Source organism: Anolis carolinensis, chromosome 2, assembly GCF_035594765.1.
Source record: "Anolis carolinensis isolate JA03-04 chromosome 2, rAnoCar3.1.pri, whole genome shotgun sequence".
In the NCBI taxonomy this organism is placed as follows: Eukaryota; Metazoa; Chordata; class Lepidosauria; order Squamata; family Dactyloidae; genus Anolis; species Anolis carolinensis.
Window position 1 is genome coordinate 293,257,457 of NC_085842.1, and position 17,313 is coordinate 293,274,769.

A 17,313-nucleotide genomic window follows, 5' to 3' on the forward strand; every position below is an offset into this window, starting at 1 on the left:
TCATCCCCTTGTCCTATGAGCTTGTGCCAATTACATCAAATTTTTGCAATCATTTGAGAGGATGAAATGAGAGAGCAATTTACTCTGGTTCTCCCTCCAAAGAACCCAGAATTGAAAAATAAACAGTGACTTTCCTGACATTATGGAAAAGATGCATTGAGAGGGAAATTTGGGGTCAATATTACTTTGTGCTATGACTCAACTTCAATTAGTGTTGTCATTGTTCTGAAGTAGCAAACCCAAGTACATAATACTGAGAGCCATAATATATGTATTTTTGTTTTGAGAAGTTTGTGAGAGTTCTCCTTTCTGTCCCACCATTTTCACATTTACATCTGGTGAGAACGTGGGAGTGGGCTTTCTTGGTGGCTGTTCCCATGATCTGGAAGTACTTTCTCAGGGCACATCTATAATATGGATTTAATGCAGTTTGCCACCACTTCAGTTGTCATTACTCAATGCTATGGAATCATGGGAGTTGCAGATTTACAAGATCTCCTTCTCTTCCAAATAATGCTATGCCCCACTAAACTACAAATACCAGCATTGAGCCATGGCAGTTAAAGTTGGGTCAAACCACACTGTGCACTATGTAGATGCAACCCAGAGGGGTTAGACTGTCAGCCTCAATAGTCACTTTCTAATGGCAGCTGTCTCTTCAAAGTATGAAAAAGAATATTATTTCTCAAATTAGCCCTGTAAAAGATGATTGGCCTTAGATTGTGCCTCTCCTTTCTACATAATTTGTATAGGATATTTCTAATACCTTGTGCTTCTTTTTCTTGGCTTTTTTCTTTCTACAATTTTTGGAATTGTGTATAAAGAAATGGCTTTACTATTCTTACAAGGAGAGTCAGCATGGCATAGAAGTTTGAATGGTAGACTATGACTGGAACAAAGGCTCAAATCATTGCCATAGAAGCCTATCTTGGGCAAATTTTACTCTCTTAACTTCAGAAGAAGTCAAGAACAAATCCCCTCTGAACAAATCTTGCCAATAAAACCACATGATAAATTCACCTAAAGATTGTCACAAGTCAGAAATGACTTCAAGGTATACAACAACAATAATGCATTCTTATCTTTTAATTTTTAATTGCACATATTAGGGTTTTTAATATTCAGTCAATAATTTAGTTATATTGTATGGTTTGTAGCTCTTATACCTTTTATATGGTACCTTGAATCATGGTCTTGAAAACAAACAAATATATCCACCACCACCAAAAACCACATAGGGTAAACATAAATAAAATATGCAAACAGTACATTCTGCTGATAGAAAACTTTGGTGAGTATGGGGATAAGATCTTCAAAAAGAGACATTCAGAGGGTCATAAGAACAAAGAACAATGACAATGAATGTGTTGTCAAAGGCTTTCATGGCCGGAATCACAGGGTTGATGTGTGTTCCAGAAGTATTCTCTCCTGACGTTTCACCCACATCTATGGTAGGCATCCTCACAACCTTTGAGGATGCCTGCCATAGATGTAGGCTAAACGTCAGGAGAGAATACTTCTGGAACATGACCATACAGCCCCGGAAAACACACAACAACCCAACTAAAAGGAAGTCCACATTAAGGATATCTGTGGATTAACGCTTTCCAACTTCTATATGATTTCTAAATAATTTATATACAAATGACCTGATTTGCATATTTTAAATGGTGGTAACTGTAATGTTGCTATGAACCAGATTTGTCACTTCTCTGAATCTTGTGATTCAACTTTAACAAAATAATTGGAAATGCACATTAAGTATTTTAGGAGAAAATTTCATTTAAAATTGTGATATCTTTAGCTTTGTTTGGAACCTTGGAAATTATGGATCAGGATTTATATTTTTAGGATTGCAGTGGAGCTGCTGTTTCATCTTTCTGTGGACAGTTACAAATGATAATTAGATTAAGTATATGTGTTTTAAGAGCCTGCTGCTTTATAATGTCATCTTCTTTTCCAGCTATGATGGGATTTGATCCTGCAATTACCTTGATAACGCAAAAACTCAGGAACATTTTGTTTCAGTACTTATCTGCCTCAGTGTGCTCATCATGTTCATTGGGTGTTTCTTATGGAAACTCTTCCTGGAAATTTTAATATTGTTGAATTGACATGCAGGGCACTCTGTCATCTATTTAAAACTACATGGGCCCCATCTATACTGACCATTAAGGTCAGTGTGGGGATAGATCAGCCCATGGGCAGACACAAAACACATGTGAGCTGATCTGAATTAACCCAGGAAAAGCCATTTAATGAAGCTTGCCTTGGATTAATTTAACTCAGAAGAAAACTTGAATCCTGCACCAGAATTCAGATTCCCATCTGGGTTGTGGTAATCCAGATGTATGCATCCAATTCTTAAGTAGAACTGGCTGTGGATGTCCTGACAGCCATCCTGTACTCCCCAAGCCCAGGCAGCTTGGGGATGCAGGATTGCTGTTTTCTGCTGCCCCTCCCCACATTGCCTCTCACTACAGCAGCAATTAGGTGATCTACCTTGTGCTGGGGGTTTGTTCCTCCTGCTTCCATGTCCTGTGATTCACAAAGAAGGGGGATGAGAGGTTTTCCCCTTCCCTCCTCTCATCTTCCTCCCTGAGTTGCAAGACATGGATGGGGTAGGATGAAGCCCCCCTCCCCCAGGTAAGGTAGATCACTGCTATGGAATATACTTGTGCATAAAATGACCTCGTGTCTAAATTGAGAGTAGGTATTAGGGCCAGAATTATGATTTTAATATGCCCCATGAATGTGCTGAGGATCATTCAATGGAGAGAAAAAGTATCAATACTACTTCAGCAGCCTGCTGTTCTTGTCTACCACCATTTTTTTTAAAAAAAAAATGTTTAAAAGCAATGCTTTTGGCTGGAAAGATTAGCCATTTACAAGAAACATTGCCCAGGGGAAGCCTGACTGGATTTACTCAGTCTTCGAGGAGGCTCTTTCTCTGGGCAGCTAAACCAGGCAATTCCAACTGGATGGGCCCCCATGAGGGTCCGCCTTCAGGGGCAAACCAAGAATGGGCAACTTGGAAGTCCCTGAAAAGACTCAGAAGCAGAGTGGGCAGATCAAAAGACAACTTTGCAAGATGGTACTACCTGGAGGAATCCTCCACCTTGTGTGACTGTGGAGCAAAACAAACAACTCCACATATGTACGCTTGCCCACAATGTCCTGCCTCATGAGTTGTTGTTTAAAGCTACGGACAATGCAGTCGCTGTTGCCTGCTTTTGGTCTAAAACTGTTTAGCTGTTTGTGATTCCTTTATTTGATCATTTTTAACCTTATTTATTATGCAATGCTTTTGGCATGAAATAATACCACAATTTTTCTATGTAGGCATTCAAAAGGACCTTTTGCTACTTGATTCAGAGAAGGGATGGCTCTTTTTTAAAAAAAATATATTAAAAGTTACAATACAGTATTAATTCTTTAACGGCATGGAACCACCTCCTTCTCCGAATAGAACAGTGAAAGATGAGAATTTACCTGGCCTGGGAGGAGTGCAAATGATTTTGCTCTTTCAGACTCATTTGAAGAGAATCACCAAAGTGCTGCCAGCACCATTTTAATGCTCAGGCATCCAGAAAAGCCAGAGAGGCTGAGTGGAGAGAAGGGGGTTGTTAGTGCCATTATACTCAGAGAAGGGAATAAAAGTTAAAATACATCACCCACATTGACCCATGGGTATGTCATGTCAGGTTTTTACAGTCAATTTTTTAACTAAAATTTCTAGACTTTTAGATGAGTATATAACATTAAATGAATTTTTATTGTCATTTTCTTTCTTTTATGAAATGTCTTGAATTCCAGTCTGGGAGAAAGACAAAATATAAAGTAATGAATTGTTAGACTGCCTAAAAAGCTTCAAGCAAGATGTGATGGCAATCCTTTTCTTCTAAAGGTTTGTTTGTATAATAATGAGAGGGTGGAATCTGTACAACATGTCCTTATAGTCTGTAATGTATTTGGTCAGACTTTGGCCAATCAATTATTTCTCTTTTATTTGCCACTTTACCAGGTAGTCCAATACAGTTTTACAATAAATGTCTGTTGTGAAATAAAAATCCATCAGTATCATCAGCTGCAGCCAAATTGTTCTCAGTGGCAATAAGAATAAGGAAGTAATTATCTGGTGCTGGAAGCTTCTGGGGAATTGCTTTAGAATGTGTTTGTTCATTGCTTTATGTGTGACTAGCTGTGTTTTGAGTCTAGATAACTGCAATAAGATATACTTGCTTTCTTATATTAAAAAGTAAATGCTGAAGTTATTGGGAGGGAAGTACTTACCTTGCAAACAAATGCAGGATGAGAACAAAGGCATAGGTAAATGTGGGTGACATAGACCTGATTCTTTCAAAAGAAACTTGAAGCCCCCAATTTAGTTACTGATACTGAATAAATTTTAAAAAATCTTCTTGATTTATTTAGTCAACGCTCCTCATTTTCAGGGGCTAGGGGTCAGGACCCCCACAAAATTGGGGAAAGACCACTATTTTCTTATATAATAGAACATATATAATAGAGGTGGACCAGAGTTGTTGCTGCTTCACTGTAGCCAGATTGCTACAGTATGACCACTCCTATCTTGGCAGGGTCCCTTTCATACTTACAGTAGTATCACTATGATTCTACTTAAACTGACATGGCAATATCCTATGTGATATTCAGATTTGTATTTTAGCAAGGCACTGAAGCTCCCCACCTGAGAAGTCTAAACAACTCTCCCTAAATTACAGATTCCAAGATTCCACATGGTAGAATTATGACATTTAAAAAGAATGATAGTACTATTTTTGTGTTGTATGAAAGGACCCCAGTAATATGTAGCCAAAACTTTAATTCAAAGCAGCAATGTGACTGATTTAAACTGGGTAAGGCATTAATTTTTATTTCATTTTTTCCTTGTTATAATTATATTAAAATGAACAAATTTGTTTTTTTTTATTTTTAGCTATTATTATCATCATTATGTTGTCAAACACGATGCCTCCACCCCAAAATATTTATAATTCAGGTCCAATGCTTCAGGTCCAACCTATCTTTGTGACCACATCTCTTTCTACAAACTGGCACAGGCTCTGAGATTGACGGGGGAGACCCTTCTTTCGGTCCCACCACTGTTTCAAGCGTGGTTGGTAGGGATGAGAGAGAGGGCCTTTTCTGTAGTGGCTCCCCGGCTCTGGAATACCCTCCCAAAAGAGATTAGATTAGCCCCCATTCTTCAATCCTTCCATACCAACCTGAAAACATGGATGTTCAAACAGGCTTTTGACCTCGAGTTGGCTGAATGGGCCCATATGAAGTTGACACTTGGCACTTTGTGATTTGATGGCTGTTAGTTTTATTTACTGTTGTTTTAAAATTGTATTATTCTGATTTTATGTTATATGTGTTTTATGTAATGTTTTTTCCTGTTGTATTTTATATGTGCCTTTGTAAGCCACCCTGAGTCCCTTTGAGGAGATGGTAGCGGAATATAAATAACATTTTGTTATATTATTATTATAGTTCACCTAGGACATGCAAACCAAAGAATATAAAATGTTTTCCTTTTTCCTGCTCTGCAAGGCCATAGTGACACCATGATGAGCCAGTAGCAGCCAATGCCACTTAATGCTCGTTTTCCACCATATATATAAAATTAAAAATCCATAAAGATGCATTGATTCATACCAGAAGACATATGAACAGAGTCTGCAGTAGCGGATCTCCTGCACAACAAGCCCGATCTTCCCTTCTGGGATAAAATGTATCCTTTCTCCTCCCAACATGTCCATATTTATATACTTTTATCAAGTTAATCAGAAAATCCTGTTAAGATTGTGTCATCAATTGAATATGGGATAATATTTTGCCAAAACACTGCAACAATTATATAGTAACTGCAAAGCAAGTATTAAGGGTGAACAATGGAAGAACTGGAGAAATTCCAGTCTTAAACAGTAAAAAATGTTTACTATATTAGGCTACTGTTGTTTGCTCAATGGTTGTTTTATATTGTGTTATGACACTGTTGTTTTATATTGCTTTATTATGTTGGTTTATGAAATTTATTGTGCTATTTTAAACTATGTTGATTGGGCTTGTCCCCATGTAAGCCACCCCAATTCCCTTTGGGGAAATGGAGGCAGGATACAAAAATAGTTGTTGTTGTTGTTATTATTATTATTATTATTATTATTATTATTATTATTATTATTATTATTAAACAAGGTTGTCCACTATCCCCAACTCTATTTGCAATAGCTATAGAATTATTAGCTAGTAGTATCAGAGATAGCCAATGGCCATAACTGGGCTAGTTACAAAATACAGGAGGAAGAAATAAAGCTGAATCTTTTTGTAGATGATGCAATGCTTTTTACAGGTCAACCATTATCTATGGTGAAAGATATGTTAAAAATTTGGAGGCATTCAAGAATTTATCAGGATTATATGTTAATATCAATAAATCAGAGATACTGTGTCTTAATACCCCACCAAGGGAACAATTGGAGAGTAGGAAAATCTCAGGACTGAGATTAGGATTAAAGAAACTAAAATACTTAGGAGTATAGATATATAAAGATCAGATGAGTATAGCTAAGGGGAATTATAAGAAAATATGGAAAGTAATAGACTGTTTATGACTGTTTTAACTGTTTTAACATTTTAGTTCCTTGTATAATGGTGTAACAGCATCAATTGCCACTTGTAAGCTGCCCTGAATCCCCTCGGGTGAGAAGAGCGAGGTATAAATAATTGAAATAATAAATGAAATAAATACATATAGGAATGTGTCCTGTTTTGTCTTTCAAGAACAGCCTTAAAACAATGTGGTAAGTAAATGAAAACTGCTTTATTTCAGCAAAATATAAAGAACAGTACACTCAGTGGTATAATGCAAAAGAAAGCAAAGAAGTCTTAGGGCAAACACAGTTCTTATGTCTCTGATCAATTCCCAAATCAAGTAGCAGTCTTGCTTCAGACAAAGAAACAGCAATAAATCCTTAGGAACAGTTTCCCAGATGCAGATTCAAAGCAGGCACAAGGGGAGAGAAGGCTTAGGCTTAGGCTTTAAAGTCAGTTTGTTACCAGCAAAAGCTGACTGCACCTGCTTCTGCTTTATAGCCCTGAGTTTCCTCACAGCTACTAGGGCAGTTCCCAATTACTCAGCTGCATTTCTGGATGAACGACATTTCTGCTCTGTTTCCTTTCGCCTCTCCTGAAATGTGTGTACTTGCAAAATGTCCTCCTCAGATTCCAACTCCCCCTCAGATTCATGAATACTTTCCTGCTCCCCTTCCACTTCTGAAGAAGAGGTATCCCTAACAGAATGTGATAGAGAATGATTGAAGGAGAAATTAATAGAATGTTAAATCTTCAAATAATAATAGCCAATAGAAATGTATTACATGCAAGGATACCAGAGTTTATAATGTCCATAAGGAAAGTGTGGTTGATAAATTAATAGCATGTGCTCAAAATGTTTTATTGAGGGGTTGGAAAGATAAAACAAAGTGAACTCTGGCAAATTAGTATAATTATATAGTTAATATGCTAAATGTGGAAATAGCAAATTGTAAATTGATCTATATAGATAAAATAAAAAAGTTATAATAATTAAGAGTACGTGGGATCCAGTCAGGAATTACTTCGATAATGTATTAAGATGTGGAGTGGAAAAAATGAGATTAAGATTGATATTTCAAATGTAATTTATGTAGTTTATTGTACAAAGAGTATGTCCAAGGGGAAGAGTGGAGGGTGGTAGTGGAGTAAAACAATAAAACAAACAAATAAATAAACAAACAACTTTTAAAAGAAAGTTTCAACATTCCAAAAATTTGAAATCTGAGCAAGGACTAACCACCTCCTTTACAAACTTAATGAAGGAGTATTTACAGATGTTTGAGGAAATGGTATGGCATAGTTGCTTTGCATATGAAAAGAGTAGAGACATCATTATTGGTACTCAGATCCCTGAAAAAGATTTAAGTTAGGATAGCTGAAAAGGTAATGTTCTTGTTTAAGCTGCTTTCATTCACCTCCAACTGGACCTAGAATTTGGCTCAGTGTAAAGCAACTTCCCATTAACTATGCTTGGACTACACATATGGGTGCAACTATTTGCAGAGTCCCTGCAACAACACGAGGTCTGATCTGCATCAGAAAACAAATCTAGCTGGCTAAGTGGAAGAGCTAAGTATCACCATTTGAATGCAGATGAGCATCTGCATTGGCATTACATGTAGATAGATACTCCCGTGTTGAGCTGAAGAAATAAACTACATGTATTAGAAGGTGTTTTCCAACATAATTTGACTGCTGCATTTATCTGATATATTGCCAAATGAACATCACAGTGGAAGATTGAATGGGGAAGACAGAAGATGGGAAAACCAATTCCTATTTCTTAATTTGTTGTTCTTTGAACATGTTCTCTGAATTCATGTGATAATTCTGAACCAAACATTCAAATCCCACACATTACTCAAATAAATAAATAAATAAATAAATAAATAAAATTGAGTTCCATTCCCTTTGTTATATACATCGCTGGATCAATACATTTTTCAGAGCTGAGTAAAATAAAAAGTACAATTTCTTATATTTCATTGAATGCAATGATTTCTAAGATAGCTGCCATTCTCATCTGATTAAAAGCATGTAACCACGATCAATCCAACAAAAGTATGCTGATTACATCTAAAATTACTTCCAAAGCACCAGGTCCATAGCCAGAAACGCTGTGCTGATGGGGCTTATGGTTGCTTCAAGGGCCAGAAATTAAATGCAGAAAAGCGGGAACCTGACACTGGCAGCTTACTGTGTCCATTGCATGAAATACCAATAAAATCAAATATTACATTAGGAAATATATTTCCTGTTTATCATTTATGCCAGCAACTTTGTACCTGTCCACACACACACACACAAAAACTGTATCAGTTACTGCCTGCATGCTTGTTCTTATATCTGCACAAAGAATAATCAGATGTACAAATAATTGCTGAAAAGAAGACTGGATGTCACTCCCCACCTCTTACTGCCTCAGTGGTCCTTATGCTCCTGAGAGCTGATGCAAGCAATTTCTTGCCCAGATATTTTAAAAAGCTAGAGGTGGCATTGTGGTAGAAATAGTAGAGGGTTCTTTTTTAGGTTCTTCTGGAATGGACCAAGCTTTTGCCTTTTGTCACCCTACCCAGAGAAGGGAATGGTTCCTCTATAGTACTCACACTGACCCTTGGATACATTGAGCCAGATTTTTGGGGTTGATTTCTTGACTAAAAAATTTAGATTTCTTGGCACGGCCCTTTCGGGCCATGCCATTTTGCCAGCAGTTGCCGACAAAACAAAAGGTGTGTATGATGACTCGTGGAGCTCTGCACGCCTTCCCTCCTTTCTCCATCATATGGTGGGGATGGGATAGTAACACACATTGACAGTAACACACATTGCCCCACTGCCCCTTCCCCCACCATATGGGGAAAGGGGGAGGAAAGTGAGGGTAACTCCATCGAAGCTACCCAAAATATACTGTACTGGTGGAGGAAGTGCCTTTTGGTGCTTCCACTTCACTCTGGGAGGAATGTGGACAGGACTCGCCATGCATCATGTGATGGCAAATGGCAGGCCCCATTCAAGACATGAATAAAAGTGGCAAAATGGGGTTAAATGCCCTGTGTGAAAAGGTCCTTGTACATGAGTATATAAGGTAAGTAACTAGCCATATGGCTTTAATAATCCCCTTCCAAAATATAGCAGTTTGTTAGACAGGTATGAGCTTTTCTGAAATATAAGAATGCTTGAACACTGACTTACATAGTTTCAGTGAGCTCTGGATGCACTGAAAGGAAGACAAAAAAGGATTGTTCAGAAGTACTATTTTTGTACTTTTTCATTCTTCAGAGCCTTTATGCTATTATATATATATCTCCATGCACTTGTTAAAATGAATATATATAAAGGTTCAGATTATTTCTGAAATGCAACCCTCTATCGCCTATAGATAGACAGAGGAAGGAAGGCTGAATCAAAATGCAAAGGTCATATGCTTTAGGAATTCTGTACTTGAAAAGTTTCCAATAAATGTTTGCCCAGACTGTTATTTTTTGGAAAAGTTTTCTTGTTCTAAGGGCATTGTGTTATATTAGTTTCTTTATAATTTGGGGTAGTAAAATCTTGTGCCCCCCCCCCCACACACACAAAGGGAAGGGGTGAGTGTGAGAAGAAGTATGCTTCCCTCTGCTGATTTTCTTTTAAAATCACCATGGGATAGTTTTTCCCCTTCTTAATATGCTAACATTCAACTGTGAATTTAGTTGTTGTAGTTTTTAACAAACAAGATCCTAAGACTAGTTGCAGGGAGTGTTTTTGTTGCCGAATTTTCTGTAAGCTTCTCTGAAATCATTTTTGGTCTAAGATAAAAAACATTTAAAAATCATAAAAATCAATAACAAATACTCTCAAGGAATAAATTTAGAAACAAAATTTGAAATATGAAATAAGTCTTATTTTAAAAAAAGAAGTAGAAAATCAATCAGCTTAGGTTTACAATAGAAGTTATTATTCAAGACTGAAACAGGCCCCTTCCACACACCTGTATAAAATCTCATCTTATCTGCTTTGAACTGGATTTTATGGCAGTGTGGACTCAGATAACCCAGTTCAAAGCAGATATTATGGATTATCTGCCTTGATATTCTGAGATATGGCTGTATGGAAGGGCCCTTAGTTTTAAATAGGAACACAGACCCTTTATTCAAGAAATAAGAGCAAAATTTTATGGTCACAAAGATACATGGCAGTTGTGCCATACACTTTCATTAGTTAATTGCAACATGACACATCAGTGCACATTGCACTAAATTTGCACTATGCAATTTGTGCCTATGTGTAGTCCACCATGTATATCAATGTGCAGTGAACAACAATGCACTTATATGCAGAAGAGTGTTCTATAGGGAATTCCACGCTTGCAGTCTTGAAAAGCACGTGACCATTACTCAGTAGACAAAAATGTCCAGCCATGTTCACAGAAGAACTTATGCATGCATCAAACAACAAGAGGCTTTCAGCTGGTGTATTACTTAAGGTTTTTTTTATCATGTCAGAAGCAAATTGAGAACATACCGCAAGTCGCTTCTGGTGTGAGGGAATCGTCTGTCTACAAAGACGTTGCCCAGGGGATGGCCAGATGTGTTACCATCTTGTGGAAGGCTTCTCTTTTCTCTTATGTTCCTGCATGAAAAACTGAGGCTGATAGACGGAGCTCACCCTGTCTTGCGGATTCAAACAGCCGACCTTCAGGTCTTCAGATCAGCAGTTCAGCCGGCACAAGGGTTTAACCCATTGCTCCACTGTGGCTACGTTCTACAGTGTAGATGCACCTTAAGTAAAAGCCAAACATTTTTCTTATACAATAATCCTTGGTCAACTTTATTTTCTCACAGAGGTCCAGCTCTTTCAATGCATTTCAGTGTAGGCTGGGTTTTTACATGAAATGCATTTACACTAAAATGAGTTCAGTTTGATACCTCTTTAAATGATGTATCTCAATGTTATGGAATCATGCCAGTTGCTTTTAGATGAGTAACCTGCACTTTTTGGCAAAGCGGGCTAATAACCTTGTAAAACTACAAATAACATGATTTCATGGCATTATACCACAACATTTAAAATGGTGTCAGCCTGCATTCATTAGTGTACTGTAGACAATCTATTTGCAAGGAGTCTGTCAGATGAGAAAAAGAGAGAAAGAGAGAGAGGAAATAGGTATATTTTGGGCCTGGAAAATGATTAAAGCTTAGGACAAGCTAGAAACAAAGAAAGTTAAAATGATGACTTCATCTGCACTATTTGGACTTTTTCTAAACAGATGATTTTGGCAATCTATCTGTGATCTTGTATAAGAAAACGCTGGTATTCAGGGAAGATTGGAACATGCACTGAGAACAACTTGGATGTTAATAGCAAGCATATCCACCAAGCATTGAAGTCTGTGGGAGGGCAGATCACATGCAGAAATCTCTCCAGTTGAAATCAAAGAGATGTAAAATGCCTAATCTTTCTGTGAATGGTGCCTTGCCTTGTGATCAAAGACAACAAAGACTTGCTTTTCTGTGAATAAAACAAATCATGCATTCTCTGTTTTCATATTACAAACAGTCATTCCCTTTCAAATGTAAAACTCAGTCGGGCCAATAATGGCCTTGAGCAAAATGAGGTGTCATTGTTAGAACCCAGGAGTCCTACATTCAATCCTCTCTCACAAATGAACCCAAATGCTCATTACTATGTTAGTCTATAATCTTCAAAGGTTCCTTCTGAAGTTTTTTTTACCAGGGAAGCATCATTAAGATTTCACCACATAAATATCTCATCTTATTTGTCTTCAAATGGGTTGTGCATTTGCAGTTCTGGGTAATGATAATAATCATAAAAAAACATCAGTACTTCACTGCTTCAAAGAACAAGCTCTCAGAAAGAACAGGACCAATCAGATCACCTTGGAAATGTTGCTTTGGCATTAATTATTTCATGAAGGAGGGAAAGCCGGGCTTTTCTGTAACTCATTATCAAATAACGTCATATGCGACAGAGAAGATGCAAATAGGAAAGGACCAAAAAAGAGAGATTCTTTGGGAAAATCACATTCTTTTCAAATGCAGATTTTTCTGCCTCACTTTGGCCTTTTAATTGAATTTGGATACAAGTGCTAGAATCATAGTCATGTCCGTGCACTCTAAATGATTTTTTTGTATACATATTGTAAGGTATCCAGTGTGTAAACTGTTTGAACATCATAATGGTATACTTTCATTACAATATTCCTCAGAGATCACAAACTCAACATTTAGGGGACAAAGTTTCCAGGTTGCTTTTTTGGCAAAGTTCCAATAGCAAAATATGCAAACTTTGGTTTAAAGGTAATGATGTGATTAGGAGGATACTATAGCAACAATTCACACCTTGTGATAGCCTATGATGATGGTTAGTGTTTATGGCAAATAGAGATTTAAATTGTTTGGCATTCTCTATTGTCATATGCTTATTTAGAAGAAGCACCGCTTCCTTCTGTTTAAAAAGCAGCTATGTTGTGTATCAGTAGCAGAGTGTTGAAAATCTCTCTCAAGCTTGATTTCCCTGAGTCTAATCTTAAATTGCAAAATTTTGCATTATTTCTGTCACTAAAATTCAGCACATTTCTCCCTGCATATTTATTTGCGCAATGTACTTAATTTATGCAACCTTTCCACACAGACTAAAATGTTTTTTCTGTATACTTTTTTCTGTATATTGCTGTTCCTGTTTTTAAACAGGCAAAGTATTTGGTGCACAGTTTCCCCTAGCAAGCTGCTACTAGTGAAAGGAAGCATAAAGCTACCATGCCTGCCTCCTTTGCCATTTCTCTCCTTGTAAATGGCTTCTCCGCTTAAAGACTTCATGGCTTGCTTCTCAGTGTGAAGACAGGAAGCTTTGCATTTTGGGAACAACACAGAACTTGGAAAATGTACTTCAGGAAGAGGAGCAGCCCTATGCCAAAGATTTCAAAAGGCTCTATCCTAAACTACATTTCTTAGTATGCAACAGAATGAGAATTCACCAATCAGGAGAGAAGAGAGGAAGTTGTCCCTTCCCCTAAACAGTCAGTATATATATATATATATATATATATATATATATATATATATATATATCCCTAAAATCAGTTGATGTATGAGTATTTCTGAAAGTTGGGAGGAATGATCCCCTGTTATCTTGTGTCATTGGATAGAAAATTCAAGGACCTAGCTCTTGTAGTTTTTTAATGTGGTTTTTAAAAACCTTAAAAATTCCCCCAAAATTTGTGGAAAAGTGAAATGTTATGAAATTTGATGGGCAAAGAGTGGTGAATGTGTTTTACCATTATAGCAAGTTTCACCCCATAAGCTTTAAAAATAAGGGAGATAGGCGCCTCTGAAGTTTCCCCAATGGTAATACAGTAGAGTCTCACTAATCCAAGCTAAACGGGCCAGCAGAAGCTTGGATAAGCAAATAACTTGGATAATAAGGAGGAATTAAGGAAAAGGCTATTAAACATCAAATTAGGTTATGATTTCACAAATTAAGCACCAAAACATTACGTTATACAACAAATTTGACAGAAAAAGTAGTTCAATACGCAGTAGTGTTATGTTGTAATTACTGTATTTATGAATTTAGCACCAAAATATCATGATATATTGAAAACATTGACTACAAAAATGGCTTGGATTATCCAGAGGCTTGGATAAGCGAGGCTTGGATTAGTGAGACTCTACCGTATTGCATTAATATGCATGTACAATTGCCATTAACGAAATAGTAACAAAATTTCATTAGTCTCATTAGAATTCCAAAATTTTCACCACCAAAACTTTAGAAAACACTTTAGAAATGAAGTGCCAGGGCCCCCCAGTTTTGTAAGTACTTTCAAACCCTTTTTAAATGGATTGCATATGCTTACTACTATTTAGAATTGAATCTAGAGTTTGAATATGTGGATTACCACTTCAATATCAGTTTTCCGTTGCTGTTGGATTCTTCTCATCTCATCCTCTTCCTATCCATGTGAGTGAACAGGACAATGAATGCTTGGTTTCTTCCCAGTAACACCGGTATTATTATTAAATATTACAAAGAACACCAGCAGTTATGGTGACAAATACAGTAAGCTATGATTCCACAAATGCTTAACCCACAGATGTGGAGATCTTACTATACTTTTACTTTATTTGTGTAGTATCAACAGAGATTTCACCTTTCATCAGGGGCTGCTGTGATTTCATATGCTTTATATAATTTTATGAATGGTTTTTAAAAAATATTAATGAAGTTTAATACTGTTTTTATATTTGTATATTTTAAGTTGTATTGTAGTGCTTTTTATTGTAAGCTGCTTTGAGTTTCTGTGTGGAGAAAAAACTGGGATATGAAAAAACATGATATAATAATAATAATAATAATAATAATAATAATAATAATAAGTTCCTTGACAACATTGAAGGAAAAGCTGATAAGGAGAAGACCTGGCTCTGGCTCACGAATGGGACTCTGAAGAAGGAGACAGAAGGCCTGATCCTTGCAGCCCAGCAGCAAGCCATCAGAACAAATGCAATTAAGGCCAAGATCTAAAAATCAGCTGGTGACCCAAAATGCAGACTGTGCAAGGAAATCGACGAAACCATTGATCATATCCTCAGCTGCTGTAAGAAAATTGCACAGACAGACTACAAACAGAGGCACAACCATGTGGCCCAAATGATCCATTGGAACTTATGCCTCAAGTACAACCTCCCAGCAGTAAAGAACTGGTGGGATCACAAACCTGCAAAAGTATTGGAAAATGAGCACGCAAAGATACTGTGGGACTTCCAAATCCAGACTGACAAAGTTCTGGAACACAACACACCAGACATAACAGTTGTGGAGAAGAAAAAGATTTGGATCATTGATGTTGCCATCCCAAGTGACAGTTGCATTGACGAAAAACAACAGGAAAAACTCAGCCGCTATCAGGACCTCAAGACTGAACTTTAAAGACTCTGGCAGAAACCAGTGCAGGTGGTCCCGGTGGTGATCGGCATATTGGGCGCCATGCTAAAAGATCTCAGCCGGCATTTGGAAACAATAGACATTGACAAAATCACGATGTGCCAACTGCAAAAGGCCACCCTACTGGGATCTGCACGCATCATCTGAAAATACATCACACAGTCCTAGACACTTGGGAAGTGTTCAACTTGTGATTGTGTGATACGAAATCCAGCATATCTATCTTGTTTGCTGTGTCATAATAAAATAATAATAATCTCATTCCATCTCATTTTTGACAGCAGCTGTTGCGACCAAAAAAAATGGAGGGGGAGCCCATGCCATTACGGGCATCCGAACCAGCCGAAGACCGTTTTGAAAATGGATCTATGCATAAGCCTAGAAAGGAGCAAAAAGAAGCAGGTGAAGAGAGCAGAAATGATAGCACTTAAAGTATTCCTGAAACTAAGAATAGAATCTGAACACTAATGGTGGTCTAGACAGCTTGGAAAAGACAGACTTTACCTTATTTGCATTCATGTCTTTTGAACTGAGCACTTACTGCATATTTAAAAGAACTTATTGCATACTAAAATATAGTTTAACTTCTTGTAACAGGTCAAGGAATTATATTCAGCACTATTTGGCTTATATGTTTTGGAGGAACATAATGGTATCTTTAATTGAGTTCAAACATCTCTGTTTGAACCATTGCCATTGACTATTCTCTCCAGTTAATGCAATGTGATAAATCTAATTGACAGGAATGATAATATGTTCTGATAAGAGGCACAGCTAATCTCCTTGTCCAACAGACTTTTGAATTACAGACCCTGGAATCTCTGCATGTTTATAAATGCAAATGAAGTGCAATGAAATAATTGACTGAAAATAAATCTCTAGTTGCTTTGCATTTTTACTCTCAGATATTGCAGTGTTTCAGGCTGCTATAATTTTGCCACAGAATTGCAACAGAATAAATAAATACATATTTAAGGCCCCTTCTGCATTGTCATATAATCAAAATTATAAAAGCAGATTATCTACATTATCTGCTTTGAACTGGATTATATAAATCTACACTGTCATATAATCTAGTTCAAAGCAGATAGTCTGGATTTTATATGGCAGTGTGGAAGGGGGCCTTGAAGGGGCCTATACTCTTCCATTACTCAAGAATAGCTTTAACAATCTCAGTCCTCTTCTACACTGCCATATAAAATCCAGATTATCTGCTTTGAACTGGGTTATATGGCAGTATAGCCTCATATACTCCATTTCAAAGCAGATAATGTGTGGATTATCTGATTTGATAATCTGGATTATATGGCAGTGTAGAAGGGGGCTCAGTCCCTAGAATCATGGTGTCACTGGTCCACAGCAGCTATATGATTATGGAGGCCTCCTCCTTCTCAGAAATGGCATGAGAACATCCCTGGCCATAGTGAAAACTGGAAAAAGCTTCTGTACCTTTAATGGTGATGTAGAAGAGGGGATATCAGCAGGTTACCATGTAGTTTGACTGCCAACATTCTCTGAAATTCTTCTTCTACACCAGGACTGTACATGTGGCCTGGAAGGCAGATGTAGCCCTCAAAAGCTTTGGTGTGGCCCTCGGATGCTCTAAGCCTTAGAAAGGGAAGTCACCTGCAGCACTACAGCAGAGGAGCAATTAGAAGCCATCATTCCCCCTACAAGTGATTCAACTCTTACACGGTTCCTTTCTCTATGCACCAAAGTAACCAAAATAACCTGTGGCAAAGGGGTACC